Raw genomic sequence first — 22,132 nt, 5'->3', positions numbered from 1 at the left:
AATCACTATTCTTTTGGGGGGGTTTATATAATATTTCTGAGAATTTAAATGTTGTCTATTAGCATCTCAGCCAAAACAAAACTAATTTTTGTATGTATGAATACAATCCCATGGATTTTCTTTTATCTGCACATGTCCAATTATTTTATTCTCCCTTCATCCTACCTATATTTTGTGCAAGTAATCTGCTTTTGTACACTCTCCATCAAGTTTCACCTTACCCAGGATTTATTAATCAGAAAATGTGCATGACAATCAAATTAGGTCCAGCATGCTTCTGCTGTCAAAAAATCACCCAGCTGTGATTGATTAATAGAAGAATGCATCTGATTTTGTGGTGCAAGTTCTTCCCTCAAAAAATTTGCAGTTGTTTAACATGTTTCTGTCAGCAAACCTTCTCAGCTGACAGTCTTTATGGAACAGCCATCTGTTTTTGAGGATTATAAATACTTTATCAAAATATTTATGACATGTTTCTCCTGAAAGATGATATCTTCTCCTTTTTAGTAGATTAATGTCTTAGGGGTAACTGCAAAAGCTAAGTATACAGCCAGAAAATAAACTTTAAGATTTATCTAATTCACCAGCAAATGATATAGCCCATAGCCTCAGTCCATTTTTTACTGTCATAGGGAATATTAAACCAACATCAACACTTTCAGAGATGCTGTCATTTTATTAAGAGACTTAGAGGTCATGCTAAATAAAAAATAAGTAGAATTTAAAATGGTTAATTTGAGGTTTCATCTTCCCTCTTATCACTCCTCCTGATTTACCATGATTTGTCTATTTCTTGCATTGACATTTTTCTGTCATTTCAAGAAAAATTATAATTCAGATATTTTAGGCTTCCATCTTATAGGTATGGGGATAGGTCAAATGCTGTGGAGCCTTTTGCTTTGGTGTCCTGCAGTTATCCATTAAAATAAACAATTATATTCATAAAATGAATATTAATAAACATTCCTAAAATTAATAAAAGTTCATAAACATTCATATCCATAAAAATATATATCATTTAAGGATCTTTTATTTTTCTGCAGTGACCAGAAGCATAAGCTAGATCAGGACCCATTTTGCTAAACACAAAATAAATAAAAAAATTCTTGGCTATAGGATTTTATAGGCTCAAAGAGAAGACAGAACATGTAAACAGCTAAGTAGCAATAGGGCCTTAGAAAAGAGGATGAAGGATCATTTTGCATTAAACAATTGCATGTGCAGTTTGAATCCATTAGCAGATCAGAAGAAGTAATATTAGGCTGCCATTCATCCCCTGTCAGGTGGATATTTTTTGTAGGAAAAATTTCGAAGGTGAGGTTAGTCATCACATTTTTTTAAAGTGAGTCTTAGGTTAACTTTGTTAAAAGGCTTTCCTTGCTTCCAGCTGCTTTGTACTGCAGTGACTTTGATTTTGTCATTCTGTGTAATATATATTTCAAGAGATGCACATATTTAAGAAAAAAAGACTTTTTTAGTTGTGACTAGAAGGCATATAAAATTAATGTTATAAAAATAGTGCTGGAGAGCTACTCCATTTTACAGAAATATCTGTGGTTTTCACTAACATTTCAAACTGACCACTATTTCTTAATTTATTTGATTTTCTTTTTATCTTTTCCTCTCAATCCTTTCTGTATGGAATATTGAAGTCTTTCTCATTGATCACCTGTTATATGCATTTATTGTTTTGTATATAGATGCAAATAAAATGGTATTTGGAACTGCTAGTATTTCCTTTTCATCTTAATCTTTTTAGATCTAGAGGATAAATATTTTTGCTGCCATTATGCACTCCGTAAATACTATCACTGTCTCTTAGACAGGTTGTATTATGAACATACATATTTATTGAAAGAATAAAAACTCAATTTCATAGCCTCCCTGATATTAGTCTTTTTTGTCCTTTGTTAACGGATATGACCCAATCCTGTGAGTAAGATACCAATATGCCTTTCATTAGTCACATGAATAAAACTTGGTGCATACAGACATAGTAGCAAAACTAAGCTCTATAAATTAAGATTTGAAAAAGAATCTGTCACAGGGGACAGAATTTATTGTTATGTATATGGTGCCTCCCAGGAATCTTGATGCTACTGTGGAATTTCAGTAGTTTCTTTAGACAGAGCTCTGACCTACTGTTGATGGGCAGAAATTCAATCTATGATTAACCCTCAGAAGCACTAAGGCTTACCTTTTACTAATCCTTATTCCAAGATTAATCTAAGGTGCTGGGGAAGGGGATGAGAAATTTCTTGCAGCTCTTTGCAGAGATCAGTCTTACCTTATGTTGAAAACAACTGTACAATGGTTGCAGCTCTGCTGACCAAGAAAATATGCATGCCTGAAGAAGAACAAGAGTACCTAATATTTCTTCTTTAAACTGTAATAAAAATATGGGTGAGAATAAACTACTGAAATAGTTTGGAAATGTATTACATTTCTGAAAGGAAAGCCCATATTATGCAACTGTAAATGTAATTTTGGCCTCAGAAATCAGTGAAAAAATGTACTAGATTCAATGAGGCCATGATTTCCTCTCTCTTTTTTAGTATCATAGGTATTAACACATGCTGCCTAACAACAGATCCTTTTGTTTACCTCTGGCTGTACAACAACCACTGTACTGAGTGGTGAGCAAGTATCACCCCACACCCATGGATTTAATCCTCTGGTTGTTTTCTGTGACCTTTAAGTGTGCAGTGCTCTGGATGCACTCTATCCACATGGACTTCTATAATGGGAAAGAGATACAGCTGAGATTCTGAGTCTGTTCTGTTAAGTTAGGCATTGCTTATGAGATTCAGTTTCTGATTGAAACACCTTTTTCTTTCACTCACAGGCAGTATTCCAGGGAGATGGAGATTTGCCAGTTCTTCTTATATGTACCTAGGTTTGAATTCAATGTAACCCTGGGTTATCCAAATAACATTTCTGAAACTGAGGCAGCTTCTTTATCACACATTGCTTTCTGAACTTCTGAGCTTAGATCCAAACAACGCTAATGCATTGTTTAGTGCCTTCCAAAATATCCGTGAGTGAAATTTAGTAGAAATAAATGTTTCTTTTGTGAGACTAAATAACATGCTTACATGCTTGTACACACAGGAAACATCAAAGGAGTGCATTTTAAACTGTCATATTTTTCATACAGTCTTTGCCTATGAATTGGATAAGCAGTTCAGCACCATTAATAGGTAAAGTTTACAGTTTTTGTCATATGGGGAGAAGAGGGCCAGAGGCAAATTTGTCCCTTTTTTGTTTCAATCCAGCACTGATGACTGACTGTTGTTATAGAAAACCACAATTAACTTCAGGGCAAAAAAGCTACATGATACAGGAAATTTTTGAAAAGGTTGCAGCAGATATGTATTTCAAGAAAGCTATCATATTTCAGCTCTGGCTACTGTGTGCAATTACTGGAGCTGTATTATATCACTCATAAGAGAATGTCTGCAACTTCATGAAACAAATACATTTGTACCAATACATATTACTCATTTTGAACTGTGCCTATAATCTGTGCATACGTCTAGTTTCCAAACCAGACAAATTCTAGCAAGATTGCAAGTTGCCTGGTAACAGGCAACGGACAGCAGGCAATGGAGACCAGAGAGGACTAAAGATATTTAATATACTTCCAAGTAATTGACACCAGACAAGTTAGAATTTGTTTACTTTTCTTCCATGTAATTAACACCAGACAAGTTAGAATTAGATTCTCAGAGTTTAAGCTAACTCTTGATACTTGTATTACAACTAAGATTTTAAAAAAGAGTTGGTGGAGAGTTTGGAATCAGACATAGAACTACATGACAAAACAAATGAGAAACCAAATCTATTCAACCCTAATTCAAATCTTTTGTTGGACTCATCTTTGTGCTGGGATGCTCAGGCATTGTTCTAAATGTAGAATTCTTAACAAAAGATTTCTGATCTTATCTTTCATAGAAATAAGCAAGAATAATAAAGAAAAGAAAGAAAATTAAAATTACTCATACACATTGTTATGAAAAATTGAACTGAAGATCACAGCAGATGATAAACTTCCTAAGTCTAAAAGATGATTGTGGATGAAAAAAGAGAAAAATGCTGTAATGGGGTATTGGTAACAGTAACACCATTCACAAAATAAGCCAGGTAATTACACTCTTCCATGCAATACTGAGTAGGTCTCATCTGAAATATTACAGTGAGCTTTGGGCTTTCCATTTCAAAAACTTTATCAATAAAATGGAGTAATTATTTGGAGGAGATAAACAGGATTAAGATTTGATAAATGTAATCCACAAAGAAAGAGTAAATAGAAACAAAATTGGTACAATCAAGAAAAAGGAAAAGTGAGCTGACAGGAAATTAGTGTCCAAAACCACCAACAAAGCATAAATTATGTTATGAGGAAGATAAATATTATAACGAGAGAAACATGACCAAATAAAAACCAGAAAATTTAGTGCCTCAGCCATGGAAATGGATATCTATGCAACAGAGCTAAAAAGGAATACATTATACAACCCTGCCAGGGATTGTATTTCCTCTTTGCACCTCAGAGGTGGAATTTTTCAAGGCCAGACTTGCTGGGGGAGAGGGTTTCTATGACCTAACAAATTGCTTTCTCTTCTGACATCACAGGGTTGCCTGTGTTGGAGTCCCAAACAGCTCCTAAATGCTTAAACACTTGGTGGTCTTCTGAGGTCTAAAATGCCAAAATTTTTTGTGACCTTTTACCAAAAGGGTCACAAGGTGAAAAATAACCTTTTACCAATACTACTAATGGCAGAAAAAAGGACAAACTATAGAGGATTATAAAACTCTCATCTAATTCTAATGGCTAAAATGGATCTCTGAGGATTACGTTAAATTCTATGTTTTTTCTCAGTGTTATGTTCAGCACAATAAAGAACTATAAAACAGAGTCCTATTTAAAAATAGAGCTCTTAAGTGGACAAGATGTTTAACACAAAACATCTTGAGTTAAATCTATCCTGACAAAAGTAAAATGTTATTAGGATATTAATTTAAATTATAGCAACTGTAAACCAGACTGTTTAACTGTTCTAAAACCAGACTGTCTAACTGAAAATCTAGCTGTTCATACAGGGAGCTGCCTACCCAGGGTAAATAGTCCTTAGAAACTGTATCTGAAAAGAAATGTTCAAAAGCTAAAACTGGAAACACTGACCAAATTCATGAGACATACCTGAAACAGCTTAGTATAATTCATTTTTTCTTAAGAAAATATATTTAGAAATTACCAAACAGTAAAATCAGTCAATTATTTTAGCTTAAGAATCAGAAAAAAACTTTAGCATAATCTATAATATAATTACAGTATTCCAAAGCATCAAGAAAAATGCCTAAATGACTGCATGTAACAGGTTGAGAAAGATAATATTACTCATACTGTTATTAATATAAATATTTATGCATTTTCTCAAGACCAGTGATTATGTATGCTGACTCAACCCTTCAAAGTTTTCCAGCACTATGAAAGTAGAAAAAAAAATAAAGAAGACAGAGAAAAGAAATGTATACTGTCTGAGGACAGCATAGCTTTAAGAAAGGATGAGAAGCTTTGAAAGGATGCAGAATTAAAAAATTAATAAGTAAAATTAAATCATTAACCTTTCCAGCTTCCTTTTCCATTTTCTAAAGAACTTTTCATACTTTCTCCTTCTGCAAACTGTACATTTTAGATTGGAAGTAAACGTCCTTCATAATTCATATAAGAAGTTTTCAATTAAAATGTTATTACTTGTAATCAGCTGTACAGTAAAGAAAAGAGAAAGTTATTGGGCATTTGTTTTCTTAAACAATTAGTATTTTGCTTTTAGGGTCAGAGGGAGAAAAAACCCAAACCTCTTTCAACTATTCATCACAAAATCAATTGACATAAAGAGAAAAAAGTCCATGTTCCTCTCCATAAAAAAAAAATTTGTTGTGATACCATCAAAGAATACCTTGAAAACATAGCTATTGCGCTATGTTTCTGGCTAGATTTCACAGAACAATAAGGCACAGGTTAATACATCAATTTTTTATATAAAAGTGAAATGTTTATATACCAGTTGTCTACCTAAGGTTTGAAATAAATGATTACAATACAGTTGTTAACAGTCGAAAGAACAAAACAAAATATACTTAGTGGGTAGAATTTTGTCATAAGGGGAGAAAAAAGATGAAAGGATACCAGCTAAGGGAGTACAGGCTATTAGTTGAAGATTTTTGCTACTATCTTTTTGAAAGCAAATTCATTCTTAATGTAGAAAGCAAAGAAAAAAAGGAAGAAATTCACCAGTCAAATTCAGCAGTAGTTTTGAAAGTCTAAATTTTATCATAAGCAACGTAGAGGAAGAAGGCAATACATGTTTAATGAAACATGCAAAGTAGTAAAACAGGATAGTAATTATGCACAGTAGTAAAATTTTCTCAGAAGGAGTAAGAACAGAGAGCGGATACTGAGGAATTGTATAAAGTGGCGGGAGAGAAGGAAAAAATTGCAATAAGTTTACTGTTATGACTTTCTTTTTCACTTCATATCTGTATTTTTCTCACGTCTGTAATCTCTGTCTCAGGCAGGAAGATCAAGACCTGCTATATAAAATACATTTTTATCAAATAATAAATAAGATTATTAGAATCATGTAACACAACTATGCAGACTGGAAGAAATATCAAGTAAAAAGTCGATATTCATGCCCAGACCAGCTCTACAGAGCATGGACAGTAACACAGAGAGAGTATGGATTGTCTTGGATTCATCAGCCTCATTGCATGGAAGTAATTTCTAGTTAGGAATATTGATTTCTGATCAATTTCTCTGATTTTTTCATTAATGCCATGTGATACATCTTGCCAGCTTAATCATTGATATATATCCATTCTTTTCCATTCCTATTGTGGATGCACATACTTCTGCTACCAAAGATCAAAATATTTCTTCATTTATTCCTACTTAAATGATCCTGGCCTTTAACTCAGACCTACACAATCATACAGGCATATAGTCTTAGAATTACTTCTAAGCTGTGTAAAACAGTGGTGGTAATACAAAGTAGGATGTACCTCCCACAATAACAAAGTTTCCTGTTGTATACCTCTATTTTGGCTCCTCATCAGGTATAGTAGCACTTATAGCTTCCTCAATACCCAGTTGGACTAAATCAAAGGGGTCAAATTCATAGGTCCCTATTTCTATCTCCCAAAACAATTGCACTGGTAGTGGAGATATAAGAAGTGGACTTACCATTTTGTTTTGTTGGGGAGTTTTGCTCATACACATTTCCTCATACCACCCCATAGAAATGTTGGTAATTATGGAATACTTACTTCCACAGAAATAAAGGTATATTTGCCAAGAAAATAGAATAATAAAGAATGAGAAAAGAAAAGGGAAAAGAGAAAGAAAGAGGAAAGGTTTCCAGTCATCAGTGAAAAAGAAAAAATACAAATGAGCAATATATTTTCTGGCAACATGAGGGAAAATCAAAAAGAAAACTTTGCCATTGTAGCAATGTTGATGTCAGCTTTTATCAAACAATATAAAAGCCTATCAAGGCTACTCTGAAATAGTAGCGGCTGTAATTGGACCTGACCATATATATATTAGGACTCCCTTTCAACATGCTTTCTGATCCTTTGAAAGGATATTATCTGAATTTATGAAGTTTTTTTGCACATATACTTGAAAATTTGCATCTTTGCAGTCTGCAGCAGATAAGCAAAGCAATCTGCTGCTTTAAACATCTGGTTTTCACAGAAAGAACTGTGAAAGTAGAATCACCTGGATATCACATTTTTCTAATTTGCCTCCTTCAGTCACTAAAAAAGCAACTATGAGATACACTATGTTTTGTATCGTATGTAGGTAGACCATCAATATTCTTAAGTAATTACTATGTAACATCACAAATGACACCTTTTCTATAATTTTAACAAATTACTTACCTTCTGTTATCATGTCTATAAGCCTTTGAACACTATTTACTCAGTCAGGAAAAGGTTATGTAGTGTAATTACTACAGGCAAACTGACATCTCCTGCTTTCACAGTCCAGGGTTCCTTGGCTTTATATATCACAGTTTCAGATGTTAAAAAAAATCCCATCATGTTTATTCATATATAATCATTGCTCTTCGCTAAACCAAAATGACTTTTCTGAGGCTGACAATAGTGCATTCTCCTTTTACCCTCTCCCTTTTTCTCTTTTGAAAGAAGATCATTTTATAGCAATAAAAGCCGATTACCGAGGCCATGGATCTGTGTAATTCTATTAAATATTTTACTTCCTAATCTCCAAAGATCTCAAAAGCCTTTCAAATGGAAGGAGCTATTTCATTGCTTCCACAGCATGAAACTAAAGGGTGATTCTAACACAATTCTTACATACAGGTGTGTGTATGTGAGGGTGTCTGTATATGCACGTTTCAAATTAAAAAAACACAGATATGCATGTACACACACATGGAAGTGATCCAAATTGAAGGTTTACATTTTGAAAAGGAGAAATTAAACTTTAGAGAGAATATTTCTGTTATATCCATTTCATCCAAAATATTTTTGCCAAACCTATTCAGAGAACAGTTTAAAATAAGCTCAAAGGCGTTAAGTATAAACTAGGGCCAAAGTGCAGCCACAGAAGTCACATTACTGCTTGTATTCTGAAAACTTCTCCAATCACAGTGAGACTTGTTCTCATTTCCAACAATACTTCTCAAGGGAGCTAGGACCACTAAAGTCATGTACAGTAGTATTACTGCCTACAAAGGGATCAAAGAGTAACTTGAGCTTCCAGGACAAAGTATCCTAAAGATAGCACCTGTCACAGAATGTTATTGCCTGCAGATATGGCAAAGCTCCTGCATATCAGAGTGCATAGCTGCTTTTTTTGTCTGATATTCTTGAATGTATACTCAAAATGATGCTGTGGCTTCTTGTCCACTGTACTTAGTGTGGCATCTTGTTTTCTACAAATATGGCAAGAATGGATGTTTCTATCTTATCCTAATTTTGGAAGTCTAATATAAGCAAAACTAAAAAGTCAGAATAAAGTAACAGGAAAGTTTACAGTATTTGAAAAATGTAGTACAGATTCCATCTTGTAACTTCATCGATCTCTATCAAATCTTAACGTACCTTATATTCTAGTTCAATAACTCAGTAAAGTCAGTCATTACTGCTATTTTCACTCCCTAAATTATTACACTGAGGAATTCCATGGTAGTTGCACAGCTCAAAAGCTCATGGACATTTACCACATTTTTTTCTATAGTTCTGTGCTTATAATTGGTAAATATTCACAACTTGTCATTATTCAAGCCTCTTCTAATTTTATTTATTTAAAAGACTATTTCATTATTTGTGATCTGTTCTTGGCAAATGGTTCATAAAAGGATTATGGAAACAGTGAAAGAAGCATAAAGGGAGTGGTCTTGGAGGGCTTTTCTCCCTATCTTCAACCTTTACTTTTTACAGACAGACAGTAAATTGTGGCAGCAAACCAATTTTTTTTGTTCTGGTAATTCACTTTCATGTAGAGTGTGAATTGAAAAGATAAAGTTAACTTAGTGTTCAATACACTCCAATTACTGTAGCAAAAATCATGAAGACAATATATAAGGTTTGTCACTAAATTTCCTTTAGAATGTGATGGAATGGTTAAAAAAAAAAAATCAATAGCATTGCAGAAATGTTAAAATACTGCACTGCCACAATTTAAAATTATGTATATTTGCAGATCAGGCTTCTCACTGCACAGCTAAATTAAGCCAAATCTTCATCTCATAACTAGCATTAGAGGAAGACCTAGTTATTTTTTGAGTCGTGATTTGTAGTTTCCAGGCTACTAGGAATACATCATGGTATGAATATGATATCTAGAAATTCCTGAACATTTGCTTTCCAGTGCTTTAGGGTTTTGTTGTGTCAGTGAGCAGTGAAGCACAGCAATATATGTTCTACTAGGAAAAAAAGGCATGGAGGAAGGAAATACAAGAAACCATCTTTATCCTGAAGAGATTTCATTTTTTTACTGTCTGTAACGTCAATTACAGAAGAAAAGTGCTCAGCATTTTTGCTTCTGAAAACTACATGTACTATGGACAGTTGGAAATGGAAAATGACTTGGGCTCCCAAAAGATGAGATTTAAACTCTATATGTTTAAAAGAAAATTTAAAAACAGACAAGAAAATGGACACTAAAAAGAACATGTTCCACTGTGCCCTCTCTGAGATGGCCTTATGGGTCATTGTGTCAAAAAGACTTTTTGAACCACTTTACTCAGCACTATCTCCTTTTACTTATATTGCATTAATTATTCTCCCAAGACAGAGAATGTATGTATAGTGAAATGAAGGATGGTACAATCAACTCACGGTGCTTTTCACATTCTCAAAGAAATATTGAGAAGTATTGAGAAAATAAATATATTTTGTATCTTTAAACACACAAAAAAAATCAGAAATTTTTAAAAAAAAAGTGTATATAACTTTTCCTTTCTCATTAAACCACTAAAAAAGCAGGTTGTTACAATATCAAGGCTGTGGCTGTCAAATCTACACACAGTATTTTCACTCCCACTCACAAAGGTTATGATCAAACCACCCACCAGGTTATTTCATTTCTCTGTGCAAGATCCCTAACAAGGAGGGCTGTGAGTTCCTGTATGCAAAAAGTGCATCTACAGATATACATCTGCTTTGTGTAAAGGTTTTTATTTGTTAATCTGACAGTACTTGCCAAAAGACCCCAGAGAAGATCAAGAGGCTATTATGTTGTCCCCAACACATGCAAATAAGGATAGCCAGTTACTTTAAAAGCTGCCAATCTAATTAAGATACAGACAAAAGTGAAAAGCGCTAATAATCATAGAATCATAGAATCATTAAGACTGGAAAAGACCTTTAAGATCAAGTCCAACCGTCAAACCAACACCACTAAACCGAAGTGCCACATCTACACATTTTTTTAACACCTCCAGTAATGGTGACTTCAATGCTTCCCTTGTGTTGCGTTAAGAGGCAGAGCAATTTGGCAGAAACTAAACCCCCTTGCTTTCCAGTCGATCCTCAGATATCCGAGGGACTGGGGGCGGCTGAGCTTAGGTTCTGAGTGATGCCCAAAGTCAGCGTTAGTAGTCCGGTCGCGCCCAACACCTTTGTTGGACTATCACGGGTCCGGATGCACTACTAACATCACACTACCTGCTCAGCCGGACACCTCCTGAACTAACACGGCCGCACTCAGAGGTACGGTCGTGTTCAGGGACCACACACGGCTGAGTCAATCAATAGTGTGATTTATTGAACACACGGCTGAGTCAATCAATAGTGCGATTTATTGAAGCAACAGATATACAGGTTCTTTGGATTGCCGGTGATAAATTCACTGCCTATAAAGCACGTGCAAATGCTAAATTACCGAGGGACACTACTTGGCTATAAACGCGTTAAAAGATGTAAAGTGACTCTATATAGAGATTTCTAAGTTTCCCGGGAAGGCACTTGGTATGACCAAGGGTTCGAATCTTACCCAACGGCGTCCCGATGGGGGGGAAGAGAGGCTCAGCCCGTCGACTGATCCCAGAAGTTAGAATAGTACACGACGATGGTATCTTCCCTAACATCCAGCTCTTAAAACATTATTTTATAGTGTTTTACTTCGCAGGTGGAGCTTGAGTGACCCTAGTCATACATACCTTTATCAGGATTGGTGCAGAATTCTCTCGCTTCGCGTTTAAAGGTACAGACTAGGAAAAATTCAGTGCGCACACTCATTGAGGAGGGGTCGCACCGTGGGGGGGTGGTAGCTTTTGAGAGGGGTGTGCGTTTTAGTATTATAATGATATTATAATTAGCAAAGTTCACTCTAAGTACAGCACTTCATCAAAGTTGACAGGTCTTTGGCCCAGGACATTGTAAGCGCAGCTTATCAATGTACATCCTGTGCATCCCTAAACTCCCCTGTTCACAGAGCGTGGCCGCGAGGTCTCCACTCCGCTCCACCCTCCATGTAATCTCTCCCAGAGTCAGCACACCAGGCGCCCCTGATGTTGCCAACATCCAAGGCTGTTCAGGGAGTCTCCATGGCACAGACCCGTTGTACATGAGTGCTACGTTCCACCTGGTTTCAAGGCTGTTCTTAGAGGGTAAATTTCCAAAGTACCCCTCAGCGATTACTCCACACCTTGGCAGCCTGTTCTAATGCTTGACCACTCTCTCAGTAAAGAAGTTTTCCATAATATCTAGTCTAAGCTTCCCCTGGTGCAACTTGAGGCCATTTCCTCTCATCCTGCCACTAGTTACTTGGGAGAGGAGACTGACACCCCCACCACTAAAACCTCCTTTCAGGTAGTTGTAGAGAGCCGTAAGGTCTCCACTCAGCCTCCTCTTCAGACTAACCAACCCCAGTTCCCTCAGCCGTTCCTTGTAAGACCTGCTCTCCAGATCCCTCATCAGCTTCATTGCCCTTCTCTGGACAGGCTCCAGCAACTCAATGTCCTTCTTGTACTGGGGGGCCCAAAACAGAACAAAGTACTTGAGGTGCGGCCTCACCAGTGCCGATTACAAGGACAAAATCACTTCCCTAGTCCTGCTGGACACACTGTTTCTGATGCAGGCCAGGATGCTGTTGGCAGCCTTGGCCACCTGGGCATACTGCCAGCTCATGTTCAGCCGGCTGTCAACCAGCACCGCCAGGTCCTTTTCTGGAGGGCAGCTTTCCAGACACTCTTCCCAAAGCCTGGAGCACTGCATGCGTTTGTTATGACCCAAGTGCAGGACCTGGCACTTGGCCTTGTTAAACCTCATATGACTGACCTCTGCCCATTGATCCAGCCTGTCCAGATCCCTCTGCAGAGCCCTCCTACCCTCCAGCAGATCAACACTCCCACCCAACTTGCTGTTGGGAACACTTGATCCCCTCATCCAGATCATCGACAAAGGTATTGAACAAGACTGGCCCCAGTACTGAGCCCTGGAGAACACCGCTTGTGACCGGCTGCCAACTGGATTTAACTCTATTCACCACAACTCTCTGGGCTTGGCCATCCAGCCAGCTTTTTACCGAGTGAAGAGTACACCTGTATAAGCCACAAGCTGCCAGTTTCTCCAGGAGAATGCTTTGGGAGACAGTGTCAAAGAGTTTACTAAAGTCCAAATGGACAACATCCACAGCCTTTCCCTCATCCACTAGGCAGGTTACCTGATCATAGAAAGAGATCAGGTTAGTTCAAGCAGGACCTGCTTTTCATGAACCCATGCTAGCTGCGCCTGATCCCTTGGTTGTCCTTCACAGGCCCTGTGAGCGCCCTCCAGATGAACCACTCCATAACCTTCCCAGGTACTGACGTCAGGCTGACAGGCCTGTAGTTCTCAGGATCCTTCTTCTGGCCCTTCTTGTAGATGTTCATCACATTGGCAAGCCTCCATTTGTGTGGGACCTCCCCTGTTAACCAGGACCGCTGATAAATGATGGAGAGTGGCTTGGCAAGCTCCTCTACCAGCTCCCTCAGTACTCTTGGGAGGATCCCATCAGGCCCCATATGATGTTAATCCATGTCATGTATACTAATGCAAATAAGAGTTCTTAGTGAGAATTTTGATGTAATATTTAGGTTCATTTATATTATTATGAAAAAACACAAGAGACTTCATAACAGCTAATGCATATTCATGCGTAATGAAAAAATTTTGTCAATGTCCAGGTGGCATAGCATGTTGTTAACTGGTTCCTGCTGGATTATGGGGAGTTTATTCTGCTCTCTACCCCTGTCTTCTAGCTCAGGTGGCTGAATACCCTGAGGATACTGAGTCTGGCTATTAAAGACTGAGGCAAAGAAGGCATTAAGTACCTCAGTCTTCTCCTCATCCTTGGTGACAATGTTCCCCCCCGCATCCAATAAGGGATGGAGATTCTCCTTGCCTCTCTTTTTGTTGTTAATATATTTGTAGAAGCATTTTTTGTTATTCTTTATGACCATGGCCAGATTGAGTTCTAACTGGGCTTTTGCCTTTCTAATTTTCTCTCTTCATAACCTAATGAGATCCCTGTACTTTTCTTGAGTTGCTTGCCCCTTCTTCCAAAGGTAGTAACCTCGCTTTTTTCTCCTCAGTCCCAAAAACTCCCTGTTCAGACAGGCCTGTCATCTTCCCCACGATCTTGTCTTATGGCACATGGGTTCTGCCTGCTCCTGCAACTTTAAGACTTCCTTCTTGAATAATGTCCAGCCTTCCTGCACCCCTTTGCCCTTCAAGGCTGTCCCCAAGGGATTCTCTCCACCAGTGTCCTCAACAGGCCAAAGTCTGCCCTCTGGAATTCCATAGTAGTGGTTTTGCTGACCTCCTTCCTTACTTCACTGAGAATTGAGAATTCCATCATTTCATGGTCACTAAGCCAAAGACAGCCTCCAACCACCACATCTCCCACCAGTCCTTCTCTATTCGTAAACAGCAGGTCAAGCAGGGCACCTTCCCTGGCAGGGTCCCTTACCAGCTGTGTCAGGAAGTTATCTTCCACACACTCCAGGAACCTCCTAGACCATTTCCTCTCTGCTGTGCTATATTTCCAGAAGACACCTGGTAAGTTGAAGTCCCCCACAAGAACAAGGGCTAGCGATTGTGAGACTTCTGCCAGTCACTTGCAGTAGTAGTTTCTTTGTCTGCCTCTTCATCCTGGTTGTGTGGTCTATGAAAGACACCCTACAAGATATCTGCCTTGTTGGCCTTCCCCCTCAACCCTACCCATAAGCACTTGACCTTGCCATCACAATCGTTGAGGTCTATACAATCAAAGCACTCCCTAACATACAAATCCACCCCACCACCTCTCCTTCCTTGCCTATCCCTTCTGAAGAACTTATCTTTTGCAGCACTCCAGTCCTGTGAGTCATCCCACCATAATTCTGTTATGGCAACTAAGTCATCGGTATCTTGCTATGACATGCCACAATGGCTTCCAGCTCCTCCTGTTTGCTGCCCATGCTGCATACATCGTTGTATATGCACTTGAGCTGGGCCATTGATTTCGCCCCCAACATGGCACGCCTACTTATCTCTAGTGAGTCTGGTTTTACTTCCTTCCCCCTGCAAATCTAGTTTAAAGCCCTCTCAATGAGCCCTGCCAACTCATAAGTTTGAATCCTCTTCCCCCTTGGAGATAGTTGAACTCCATCTGCTGCCAGCAAGCCTGGTGCCATGTAAACCACCCCATGATCAAAAAAAGCAAAATTCCTCCAATAGCACTAGCCTCTGAGACACGTGTTAATCAGGTGTGTTTTCATGTTCCTTTCAGTGTTCCTTTGTGCCACTGAAGGGATTGACAAAAACACTACCTGTGCTCCTGATCCTTCAACCATTCTGAAGCCCCTTTCAATTGCTTTTGGACTTCTTTGCACAATCTTGTCACTGCCAACCTTCATAACCCACAGCACGTAGTAATCAGTGAGCCGTACCAGACCAGGGAGTTTCCTAGTAACATCCCTCACCTGGGCCTCAGGGAGGCAGCAGACTTCCTTGTGGGTTGGGTCTGGTCAGCATATTGGGCCCTCTGTGCCCCTCAGAAGGGAATCGCCTACAGGAATTACCCTCCTTTTTCTCTTAACTGAGGTAGTCATAATGCTTGGGGCTTACTGTCTCACCCTAGGCAACCCCCTGGATGGACTTTCATCAAAATCTTCATTTGCCTGGCCCTCAAGTTCCAGAGCGCCATATCTGTTTTGTAAGGGCAGCTGGGACATTGAGGGAGGCTGGGAGGGGATTCGCCTTCCACCCCAAGCAAGGACCTGTCTCCATTCCCCCTCACCTCTTAGGTCCCCTCTTTCTGCCTGGTGACAAGAGGGCAGGGGATCCTCTGCTGCTTGTGGAACCTCCACCTGCTGCCTTTGTCTCAGGGACGGCCGGGTGTGGCTCCACCTATGTCTCTCCGTCTCACACTTCCTGATACTCCTTAGCTTCTCTACTTCCTCTTTCAGCTCTGCCACCAGGCTGAGCAGATCATTTATCTGGTCGATGTAAGACAAGATAATGACGTAAGACACTTACTAGGAGAGCCAAGAATAGTGCCAGATTCCCTCAAACTGGTCCCTGATCCTGTTTGTATTAACTTAGAGCTACAGGTTACTTGGAGAACTGTTGAGTACACAATATATTTACAGCAGTTTTCCTCATAAACTTTGCTACATATGGCAGGCACATAATGATGTTATCTGCTACCTATTTTTCAGCTGTATTCAATCTCTAACCATCTATTATTTGTCACATTTTCTTCAGTCACTATAACAAAAAATGAGTGTCGAGAGTCTTGAAGCACTATCCTAGATACCAACAGGATTCATCAAATTCCTATCAGCCTTTAGCTACACAGAAATTAACAGCTGTTAGGTCTTTCATCTGAGGTCTTCCAATAAAAAAACAGCTGATTACCTCTTTATGAAAGCACACAACGTTGTCTGAGTCTTTTCTAGTAGAAAATGAAAGAATCAGAGTAGCAATGAGTGAATCAAGTGTAAACACATTTAGGTCACAATTCAAAGCATTGCTCAACATATGACCAGATCTGTTGCTGCTGTCACATTTTTCACCTTGCATTTTTTCTGTTGCAAAAAGCCTGCTTCTCTGATTGTAAAAGAAGAGACCTTTCCCTGATACTGACATTTACTGTTATGGTCCACCTTCAAGTAGATTTATGTTCTGGATTATTTCCCTTAAATCTTAAATATACCTAGATTACTAGAGGAATAATCCAAATTATTCCCTCGGTAATAGTGCAGTTCTTCCTCCAATGAAATCAAAGACATATTCTTATTAGTGTCAGCAGAAGGAAAAGTAAATCCCTCACTTTGGAATGCTAGGGAAGCTGGGCAGAGTGAATAGACATCGTGGAGAACCAGCTGGACTCACCTTCTCTGGCCTGTCTCAGCAAAGTATGAGCATAACGTTGTAGTTATTGCATTTTATTACAAAAAAATGGAAGTTTCACATATGAATTAAACTTTTTAGATACAGATTTTAAAAGTTACACCTAGAACTTTGCACTGTAGACCTGGAACTTTTCCATAGTGTCTTTCATCACTGACTAATGTCTTTGACAGTGTCCACTCACAGCATTTTCTTGGCTTTTGGTTACTGGGTGATAATGGGTCTAAATCAGAAAATAATTGTGAGGGTCATTTGTTTCATTGAGAAGAAGAGATATAGTTACTAGTCAAACAAGTAACTGGTGAGTTACTATGCTATCAGCAAAAAAAGCCCAAAGAGAAATTCTGGGGGTCATTCAGCTTTGTGATTTCATCCAGAGGACTTTCTAACTGTGACACAGTAAGGAAATTCAACTGAGGATAGATCACACTCACTCTTCTTATTTTGGTGACTTAAATTTAGACAGAAATAAAAATATGGGGGGAACAGGGACCAGCTAGTACAGATATGACAATTACATTTTTTCTTTAGTATTGTCTTTTCTGCTAGTTTTTACATTTTTCTTTTCCAAGAGACGAAATTACAACTCAGGCTACTATTGCTGAATGCAGATCCTTAGATTGCTTAGAATATTCACAGTATGGATGGTGTGTATGCCCAGAGCAGAAAACTTTAGAATTTATAAGGACACCCTTCCAGCTTTGCTTCTGGATCCTTGCACACATAGCTATTAAGGTTACTCTTTCTTCTTGCTCCTATCTGATAGCTCTCATTTTTCACACAAAGCTGATACTTTGCACAGGAAAATTATCAGTCCTTTCTCGGCGTACCATGAAGTATAGTTTTGCTCAGGACCTGTTTAGGCTGATAAATCAGCTTATTCCCAAGAAAAGCAGGACAAATCTTTGTTTTCTGAGAAACTAGCCTGATATATTACTTTGTGAATAATTTATGGAGTAGTTTAAATATGATGGTGGTTTGGATTTTTTTTTTGTAATCATTTTTGACCATACTCATAGACCATAGAAGGAAAGAAACCTGGTACATTATTGGTTACTTTCTTTTAGTCTACAATTTTGTTTTTCTAAGACAGCCCATTTCCTCCACTTCTCAGGTGGAGGTTTTATAGGTGGTAGATTTATTACTTCCTTAGTTCTAGTATATGATCCAAGTCATGTATATTGATGCAAATAGGAGTTCTTAGTGAGAATTTTGATGTAATATTTAGGTTCATTTATATTATTAAAAAAAAACACAAGAGACTTCATAACAGCTAATGCATATTCATCCCTAATGAAATGAGGCTATATCAACAGGAAGCATGGGGAAAATTGAAAAAAATAAGAAAATGGCAAATATTCTATATATTGAAAATGGAAAGAGCAACAATTCTGTGCTGAAGAAACAGGAGGCCAAGCAAATGCACACACTGAAGACAGAACCTAAAGTAATTTTCCAATGCAAAATGCAGTTGGATTAAGAAGGACTCTGCTGGAAAAAAAAAACGGATGGAATCTTTCACAGAGGCTGCCATATCTGTGCTTCTCAGCATGCTTTAAAAAATGAAAAAAACAAAATACACAATTTCATTTCTGCTAAATGGAAAGTTAGAAATAAATGGTTACAGTTGTTTGGAAATCTCTTCTATGTGTGAAATTGATTTAATTTTTTTTGTAAACTTCTGCTTTGACCTACATAACACAGGGAAAAAAAGAAGGAAAAAATACGAAAAAAATAAAGGACGTGTTTAACCTAAGCCATGGTATACACCATGAGAGGTACCCACTGTGCTATGTTATACTAACTGCTTGCTACAAAAACTTCAAGATAATGGACTTCCTGAAACAGACTAAAATAAATTAAACGAAAGTATAATTACTAGGCCTGCCCATGCACTTATGCTCTGGAAGACAGATATTAAAAGTTGCCTTAACTGCATGACAGTGAAGCAAAGACTGTGGCTATAAACCTTGTTGTATCAACATAAGCATCCATAGAGAACAATTCAGAGATTCATCTGTCTTATATCCAACCATAAAAGTTTTTTACAGTAAGACTTTATTCATAGTTTCATATAAGACCAAAGAATTTATTGTGATATTTAATCAAAATAACAAATAATATTTTAAAATTGTTGAGATTAAATTCTACTCTCTTACACCACCCGAATTTAAGTTTTGAGGAATACAGAGAAGCTCCAAATAGAGTCTTTGGAGTCATGGAGTCATAGAGTCATAGAACCATAGAACCATAATATGGTTTACGTTGGAAGGGACCTTAAAGATCAGCTAGTTCCAAACCTCCCAATCTGATCTTGAACACTTCCAGGGAGGGGGCATGCACAACTTCTCTGGGCAACCTGTTCTAGTGTTTCATCACCCTCACAGTGAAGAATTTCTTTCCTATATCTAATCTAAATCTACCTTCTTTCAGTTGAAAGTCATTAGCCTTTATCCTATCACTACATGCCCATGTAAAAAGTCCCTCTCCAGCCTTCTTGTAGGTCCCTTTCAGGTACTGGAAGGCTGCTATAAAGTCTCCCTGAAGCCTTCTCTTCTCCAGGCTGAACAACCCCACGTCTCTCAGCCTGTCCTTTCATAGGAGATCATGATCATCTTTGTGGCCCTCCTCTGGACTCGGTCCAACACGTCCATGACCTTCTTATGTCAGGGGCTCCAGAGCTGGATGCAGTACTCCAGGTGGGGTCTCACCAGAGCAGAGCAGAGGAGGAGAATCACCTCCCTCCATCTGCTGGCCACGCTTCTTTTGATGCAGCCCAGGGTACAGCTGGCTTTCTAGGCTACAAGCACACATTGCCAGCTCATTGTTGAGCTTCTCATCAACCAACACCCCCAGGTCCTTCTCCTCAGGCCTGCTCTCAATCCATTTTCTGACCAGCCTGTATTTGTGTTTGGATTGCCTAGACCCATGTGCAGGACTTTGCACTTGGCCTTGTTGAACTTCACAATGTTCAACATAATGGCATCCCTTTCCTCCAGCACGTTGATCGCAACACACAGCTTGCTGTTGTTGGCAAACTTGCTGAGGGTGCACTCAGTCCCATTGTCCATGTCACTGACAAAGGTCTTAAACAGCACCAGTCCCAATACAGACCCCTGAGGAACACCATTCGTCGCTGGTCTTCACTTGGACATCGAGCTCTTAACTGCCACCCTTTCAGTGCGACTATCCAGCCCATTCTTTACCCACTGAGTGGTCCATCCAATCAAATCCATGCCTCTCCAAATTAGAGCAAGGATGTTGTGTGGGACAGTGTCAAATGCTTTGACAAGTCCGGGTAGATGATGTCAGTTGCTCCTCCCTTACCCACCAATGCTGTAACCCTGTCATAGAAGGCCACCAAATTTGTGAGGCACTATTTGCCCTTAGTGAAGCCATGTTGGCTGTCACCCATCACCTCCTCATTTTCCATCTACCTTAGCATAGTTTCCAGGAGGATCTGATCCATGACCTTGCTGGGCACAGAGGTGAGAATGACTGGCCTGTACTTCCCTGGGTCTTCCTTTTTTCCCTTTTAAAAAATGGTGGTTATGTTTCCACTTTTCCAGTCAGTGGAAACTTCACTGGACTGCCACAACTTCTCAGACATGATGGATAGTGGCTTAGCAACTTCATCTGCCAGTTGTCTCAGGACCCTTGGATGCATCTCATCATGTCTCATGGACATGTACCTTGTATAATGGAACTAATTGGGAGACCAGAGGAAAACTCATGACATAAGATTAAGAAAGACATATGATGATAACATTTGTTAACAAATTCAACTGCTCAGATATTTTAGAGCAGTCTGCATTTTCTAAAATGGATGTTGACAATGTTTTTCATATTTTCTAAAATTATTTTTTGTATAATTATTTAGTGCTGATTTTAGTGTTGATTTTCTTTATATGTTGACCATACTCCCTCTCTATATACAGTTCCAACAAATATTCTTGACAGTGTGAGGCTACATCCAAATGCTGAATAATATCTTCATTTTAAACACCTATTTCAATTACTATGAAAAAAAGAATGAAAATAACATGTCTAGTAAAAAATGCTATTTCAAGTTCTTTTCATGCAGAGAGTTTTTCTTCTCTGACTCAAATTAAAAAAAGCAATTAGAAATGTTTAAATTTTTGCTCCATTTTATTTTGTCTTGATAAATCACTCAAAGATTTTTTTCCCCATAAATATTGTTTGTCTCCTAAAACCTGTTTAGCTCTCTTTCCCTAGCAGTCTTCCTGCTCTATTTGCCATTGCAGTGACAGGAGAAATAAGGTATTTACATTTTTTCATTTGTGTTTCACTTGGTAAAAACATTGATTAACTTAGATAAAAGAAATTAACAATTCTGTAAGAATAATTTGGATATATTCCTGATATTTATAATATCCATCTCTGAGAAAATAACCAGAGGTAACATTCAAAAAAGTTTGGCTACAGAGTACTTGTACTTATGTAGCCTCCAGGTTTTCAACGTTATTATGAGAATAATAAGCCTATACAATACATTTATCTAATTAATGTATAACAGAGACTATTTAGAGACATTAATATATCTGGAGTTGTGCAGAAGCAATTGTCAGAATTTTAGTCGCTATGTTGAAAACAGAGCTGAAGGTAAAAATTGTGTTCCCTTATAAGCCAGAAACATTTTACTCTTCATTTAAACAACCATGCGTTTAGAAGGGTTATAAATGTGATCTGAATCTGCTACTGAACTTCACAGTGCTATTTCTTCAAAAATTACCTAGAAAAGGTTGCATTTTAATAACCTTTTAATAACCTGCAAGTCTATGATCTACACACAAAGTGCCTCCATGTTCCCTGCTTCTTGGTAAATGTTTCATAACAGCATGCTGCGGTTTTTTATTGTGTGCAGTGAAGAATTTATAAGGCTTTCTTATTTTCATAAAATACATTATAAAATATTTACTACTATATTATGAAGCTTTGTCATAAATACAGTTAAAACTGTAGTTCTATTGTCAAGATAATTGAATAAACCATATTTTGTGATGTATCATCCTGTAGTGACGCATTACCATTTTTATTTTGTTCCATTTAGTTATTAACTAATGTGACAATACTGAAAATTTCTCAAGAGTCCACACTTTGAATTAGAGACTTTCATTTATATACTGAAAGAAAAACTGAATTAAGTCTGTGTTCTGTCAGTGTAACTTACATTTAAACTTCCTGGAAGGTTTCT

This window comes from Phaethon aethereus, assembly GCF_964289735.1.
Source record: "Phaethon aethereus genome assembly, chromosome: 5".
Lineage (NCBI taxonomy): Eukaryota > Metazoa > Chordata > Aves > Phaethontiformes > Phaethontidae > Phaethon > Phaethon aethereus.
The sequence above is the reverse complement of the archived record's forward strand: the minus strand, read 5'-3'. Positions refer to the sequence as shown.